The sequence below is a fragment of the Macrobrachium nipponense genome, chromosome 3, assembly GCF_015104395.2.
Source record: "Macrobrachium nipponense isolate FS-2020 chromosome 3, ASM1510439v2, whole genome shotgun sequence".
Classification (NCBI taxonomy): domain Eukaryota; kingdom Metazoa; phylum Arthropoda; class Malacostraca; order Decapoda; family Palaemonidae; genus Macrobrachium; species Macrobrachium nipponense.
This window is the reverse complement of record NC_087202.1, coordinates 107,080,254-107,086,531: the sequence shown is the minus strand read 5'-3', so window position 1 is coordinate 107,086,531 and position 6,278 is coordinate 107,080,254. Positions and strand designations below refer to the sequence as shown.

Here is a 6,278-nt window from a genome sequence, read left to right as displayed (position 1 = left end):
AGAGGAAAATCATGATGCAACGTAATCCTATTAATGCAGCATATGGAAGCCTGTCAATTGTTAATGAGATCATTCAGTGCAAACAATTCATAAATAAAAAAAATTAGAGAGAAGATACTTATATTTACATTATATACAAAACCTGAACATCTACAGAACCAGCAAAATTAAAAACCAAGATTTAACTGATTGAGCAACAATAAATTAAAAACACATTGGTAAAAATGCATCCATGATTCTTGGAATTCATGTAATATTTAAGGTTTATAATCTAAAAAGGAAGGACCTATTTGGTTATCTTAGTCTTACAAATTCAAATTAAATTATCAAAAATTCACTTTAAGGTAATTTATTTTCCATTTTTGCTAAACTTTTCCACAGAAAATACTTAAAAAACAAAATGATGTTTTACAGAATAACACAAACAATACTAATGCCTTTCACTGCCTAACATGTACCTTGACTAGCTGGCATTCAACGGGTGGGGTGAAGAGTACTACACTCAAAAAACTATTGAATAATTCCACACATTACTATTGTACAATTACTGATACTAGTTACTTATAACCATTCGGCAAAGCCTTGCGGGGCTACCTTCAAAATAGAAGCCAGACATGCCAACATATGTTTACAATCAATTTATTTTTTATAAAATGCAATTTTTCAAAAGTTTATCCTCAAGTCCAGCATACTTAAATAAATTTTGGGATAATGAAGTACTTTTTATACCAAACTGTAATCACTGCTAAGGAATGCTGGATACTAAAGTTTTTGTAGAGAATTCAGTTCTACCACAAGTTCCTAAAATCATAAGCAAAAGTATACAGGTTAATGTAGTATTGTACATGCCAGAAGTCATAGAAAAAAAAGTGTACTGCTGCATTCATGTAGATGTATATTAATTAAATAAATAAATAATAATGGGAAGCTAAACTACCAAATAAATCAAGTAAAATCAATATAAAAAATGACATTTCAGCTGATCTATATGGGGCTGCAATGGAAGTTATCAAATTGCACTCTTGGCACTAATCAACCACCCTGGACAGGTACAGCATGAGGAAGAATAAAAATGATTTTCCAATTAATATCTAAACATTACATTTCAATTATTAATGACTCAACACCTATGTATTAAGGTCATAATGTTCATTGTTTTGCAGGTGGAGATTGACAAATATTAATAGAGATAATAGGTATACTGTATGGATTTCTTAAGCAAACTAACATATTTTACATAACTTTAGTAATTACAAACACAATATTCTAGTGCTGAAATAAAAAAAAAATCAATTAAAAATAATGTGCAACATTATCTGCATTACTCATAAATCAGGAATGTTTACTTAATAATACTGTACTAATCATAACCAGTACACCAGAATTCACAGCAAACCTGTCAAAACCACTGCAACTTCAAAATCCTTACAACTAAGTCACCAAAAACGAAAAACCTAATAGTACATATATAACTACCTATCATGAAATTTGTTTTCAGGTCAACATTAAACACAAAAACTTACACCATAAGGAAAATTTTTTAACTGCATAATTCAGCACTAATTATGTATTCCTGGTTATAGTGCATGTAATCAATATACAAGAACCACTATAACCAATATACAGAAAAACCAACTTAATCATCTAAAAGAGCAAAATTCATCATATCTAATTAACTTCTGCTATTGACCTGTCGTTATTAGACAATAAATAATTACAATATTGCAAGAAACTAGCAAAACTAAAATATTCTCAAATTTTCATATTGTATTACATGGATACTAGTGTTGAGAAAGGGTCAAGATACTGACGAACTTCGAGGGATAAAACCTTACATATTTCTGCAATACACTGTCATCCAAAGGAAGCTATTCATTATTACCTGAAAGTCTTGTCTCATGAAAAATTCTGATTTGAAAATGTATTGCACTCCATACAATTAATTTTGCAATAATAAATGGCAAAATCATACTTAAGGCTTCATTTGCTGTCTGATTCATCACTTCCAACACCAGTGCTTACTCATCAATATGGTTTCTGAAATGCTGATTATGTGGGAACTACTCTGTTTCAGAATTTAATAACACCAAATATAATTGGTCACAAGTCTAAAACCATAGCAGATATCTTACCTACTGTTAAAGATAGCTTATATCTGCACCTACAGGCAAGTCGGCATTCAAACAAAAGGAAAGACTGAATGGCTGCCCAGATGACTGTCTAGTACACCTGTTCTCCTCAGGGAGTGTTTTGAATGTTTTAGCTTGCCATAATTCTCCTTGGCATAATTGTGAAGTATAGGCGCTTCTGTTGGTATTTCGTGGTTTTGGCTATTTTCTGCTTTCAAGGTACTGTACATTCCTAAGATGCCTTCCACTGGAATCAAGCTAAAAATGTCAGGTTCTGTAGGAATTATTACTATGTTAGCAGAATGTTGATTTTTGAGGTGACATACACACTGTGCTGGCTGCAGGGGTGAAAAGTGTGATCTTGAAAATAGTTGTGAGGAAAGTGGGGATTATTAAAGGACTTTATAGGAAGAAAGGGAAGCAGATAGATTACAAATGCAAATAGGTCAGGTCTTAAATCTGTTACGTATTTCTCCCCCTTCTCCAGGTCCTTCATTTGCATTTTCCTTACTCGGTCTATGGCCTTTTCCTCTGCTAATGCTTTAGCTATACATGTACTGAGACTTCCTCTTGAACTCTACCTTCCGCTCTCCTTCAATTAAGGGAAAGTGTATGAGAAGTTAGAACAGGACAGAAACCTTATTTTGGTTCGGAAAAGGTTTATCTGAATATATGTCACGGAATCATCCTGGTCCCTCCATGGAGTGTGATCATTTTCACATTCCTCTGTAAGAGGTAGTGTCAGTGCCCTTGCCTGCTCTGCAACAATTGGAAGAGTCTGCTGCCAAGGAACCACGTTGGTTCTCGGAGCAACGTGGTTCTGTGACCTCTGTCACCTGCCTGGCATTTTTCATGCTCCAAGTCTTGTTTAATGAACTGAATGAAAGATCATTGCGGGTTATTGTCTGCTGTTGCCCACAGTTGCACTAATTACTCCTCTGGTGGAAGATGACTTTGAATTGTTGGAATCTTCTTCGATTTGCCAGTGTTTGCTGGAGAGTTGGGCTTCACTTTATCTTCATTTAATGGAGGAAAGCCATGTAAAGAAGAGGTCTCGGTTATCTTTGTATGTTTTCTAATACTCTGGTGCACAAAACTACGTACTTTTAAGTCTGCCAGCACTTGTCTTCCTGTTTTTTTTTTAAGTAGTGGAAAACCAGCTATGATATAGGCACTTTACCAATACGCAAATAGTCTTTCATCAAGATTCACTTTTCTTCGTCTCGTTCATTTTAAGAGACATATTTGAGACAGTTTGTTTTCCAGGTCTCTGTTTAGATTATTGAAGCTTTATTTTTTACTGAACTTGCTCAGTATGATTGCCTCTTCTCTATGCCAGCTTAAAGAAGCTGAGGCGCCATCTTATTGTTTGTGGTGCCAGCTTGGGGAGTCTGAGAAGCAAGCAGCATTTTAGAAAATAAAAGTGTTGGAGTTTTTTACTTGTTTGGTCCAAGCCATTTCTGACACTTCCAGGTGAATGTTCTCTTGCTTATACTAACTCAGTTTTGATCAAGTGAGAATACTTAAGCTCCTCTTTTTGTTTCTCTGTCGAGTCACCTAAGTCTGACTCTCTTTCAAGAGAGTATACATTGATAAATCATACATCTTTCTCACACAGGCATTTTATACCTTTTAGTGTGAAATGCCTGTGTGAGAAAGATGTATGATTTATCAATATATAACTCCCTTGAAAGAGAGTCAGACTTAGAAGGGGACTCAACAGAGAAACAAAAAGAGGAGCTTAAGTATTCTCACTTGATCAAAACTGAGTTAGTATAAGCAAGAGAACATTCACCTGAAGCGTCAGAAATGGCTTTGACCAAACAGGTAAAAAACTCCAACACTTTTCCTTTCTAAAATACTGCTTGCTCCTCAAACTCCCCAAACTGGCACCACAAACAATAAGATGGCGCCTCAGGTTCTGGTAAGAGGCCACTCACACTGGCTTAGTTTCCTATAGCCAGCCATTCCTTTGTCTTCTCAGTTCCTCATTGGACGAGTGGGTTGTGTACTTGCCTATCAATCTGGCAGCCCGAGTTCACTCCATGCTGCCTCCAATGCATAATCAGAGGACTTTATTTCTGGTGAATAGAAATTCACTTCTCGATATAATGTGGTTCAGATCTCACAATAAGCTGTAGGTCCCGTTGCTAAATAACCAATTGGTCCTAGACACGTAAATAAAAATCTAATTCTTCGGGCCTACCCTAAGAGAGCTGTTAATCAGCTCAGTGGTCTGGTTAAACTAAGATATACTTAACCCTTAAACGCCCGATGGACGTATTAAACGTCGAGTCAAAATCTCCCCCGATTTCCGAATGGACGTACCATACGTCGGCTCAAAAAAGTTTTTTTAAAAAATTCGCGGAAAAAATACTTATAGCCTACCAGCCGAAAACTTTTGAATCACACGCTTGGGGGATGCTGGGAGTTTCACGGATCAAGGCGTTGTTTTGTTTACAATCGTTACGCATGGCGCGCAAGCGCGAATTTCTTTCTTATCGCCACTAAAAAGTATCAGTGACAAATCTCAAAAATTATTTCGTCACTTTGACATAATTTTTGCACGCGTTTTTAAAATTATCCGTTACATGAAGTATTATATATGAAAATGTGCGCAATTTCATTTAGAATACAACAAAAAAAATACTCATGATTGTAACTTTTATCAATTTTGAAATATTTCCATATAAATAACAATAAGTGCCAAAATTTCAACCTTCCTTCGGTCAACTTGGACTCCTACCGAAATGGTCGAAAAAAACGCAATTGTAAGCTTAAAACGCTTATATGTAGTAATATTCAACTATTTACCTTAATTTTGCAACAAATTGGAAGTCTCTAGCACAATATTTCCATTTATGGTGAATTTATGAAAAAACTTTTTCCTTACGTCCGCGCGGTAACTCTTCCGAAAAAATCATACATGCGATTGTGGTAATGTTTTGGCACCATTTTAAAATTAGCCGTTACATAAAGTTTTATATATGGAAATGTGGCGCAATTTCATGCACAATACAACTAAAAACAACCCATGGTTATAGCTTTTTATCAGTTTTGAAATATTTTCATATAAAAATGATAAGTGACAAATTTTCAACCTTCGGTCAATTTTGACTCTACCGAAATGGTCGAAAAACGCAATTGTAAGCTAAAACTCTTATATTTTAGTAATATTCAATCATTTACCTTCATTTTGTAACAAATTGGAAGTCTCAAGCATAATATTTTGATTTATGGTGAATTTATGAAAAAAATAAAATTTTCCTTACGTCCGCGCGGTAACTCTTCCGAAAAAAAAATCATACGTGCGATTGTGGTAATGTTTGCACCCCCATTTTAAATTAGCCGTTACATAAAGTTTTGATATATAAAAATGTACGCAATTTCATGTAGAATACAACGAAAAATAATTGAAAGTTGTAGCTTTTCTCATTTTTCGAAATATTTGCATATAAATCACGATGAATAGAAAAAAAAAAAAAAAAAAAACCCACGTTCGGTCAACTTTGACTCTACTGAAATGGTCGAAAAACGCAATTGTAAGCTAAAACTCTTATATTTTAGTAATATTCAATCATTTACCTTCATTTTGCAACAAATTGGAAGTCTCTAGCACAATATTTCGATTTATGGTGAATTTATGAAAAAAACTTTCCTTCCCTACGCTCGCGGATTCTCCGCCATAAAACTCCGAATTGCGTACATCGAATTCTCGGAAAATTTGCCCCGTTTCATATTAGGCATTTCATAGAGTTTTATATATGAAAATGTGCGCAATTTCATGTAAAATAAAAGGAAAAATATTTGAAGGTTGTAGCTTTTCTCATTTTCGAAATATTTGCATATAAATCGCAATAAATAGAAAAACCACCACGTTTCGGTCAACTTTGACTCTACCGAAATGGTCGAAAAACGCAATTGTAAGCTAAAACTCTTGAAGTATCGTAATATTCAATCATTTGTATTCATTTTGAAACAAATTGGAAGTCTCTAGAACAATATTTAGATTTATGGTGAAATTTAAAAAAAAAACATTTTTTTACGTCTGCGCGTTACGAATTCGTACATCATTTTGTGATAATATTTTTCCGGTGTTGCTTTTATTGTTTTACAATGTATTATATATCAAAATGATTGCAATTTAGT

General features: G+C 34.2%; 1 protein-coding gene across 2 annotated transcripts in view; it reads right to left on the bottom strand.

Annotated features, from left to right (window-relative positions):
• LOC135221941 (uncharacterized protein F21D5.5-like) overlaps positions 1 to 6,278 on the bottom strand; it is a 202,820-nt gene that overhangs the window by 54,172 nt on the left and 142,370 nt on the right. The gene's annotated exons all lie outside the window — the stretch shown is intronic.